Here is a 583-nt window from a genome sequence, read left to right on the forward strand (position 1 = left end):
TGGAGCGCCCCCCCCCGTCATGCACAGAGCAGAGCAGATGGGGAGGTTGGGGAGCTCCCCCTATCAGGCACAGAGCAGGGCTGATCAGGAGGTTGGGGCGCCTTCCCCTTTCATGAACAGAGCAGGGCGGATAAGGAGGTTGTGGCCCCGCCCCCTGTCGCACACAGAGCCACAGGGCGATCAAGGGGTTTGGGCGCTGCCCCCTGTCACACTGCTCCAGGGGCCCGGAGGCCTCGCTGCTCTGCTGATCCTGGTGCTGGGAGGCCTCGCGGCTTCGCTTGACATAGGGGCAGTGAGGCCTCCTGTTCCACTGGTCCCGGTGCTGGGAAGCCTTGCAGCTCTGCTTGACACAGGGGCAGTGAGGCCTCACTGCTCAGCTGATCCCAGTACTAGCAGGCCTCGCGGCTCCACTGATCCCGGGTTTGGGAAGCCTTGTGGCTCCACTGATCCCAGCTGGGAGGCCTTGTGGCTCCACTGATCCCAGGCTGGGAGGCCTCACGTCTCTGCTGATCCCGGTGGTGGGAGGCCTCGAGGTTCCACTGATCCCGGTGCTGGGAGGCATATTACCCTTTTACTATATAGG

This window comes from Myotis davidii, unplaced genomic scaffold, assembly GCF_000327345.1.
Source record: "Myotis davidii unplaced genomic scaffold, ASM32734v1 scaffold1757, whole genome shotgun sequence".
NCBI lineage: Eukaryota > Metazoa > Chordata > Mammalia > Chiroptera > Vespertilionidae > Myotis > Myotis davidii.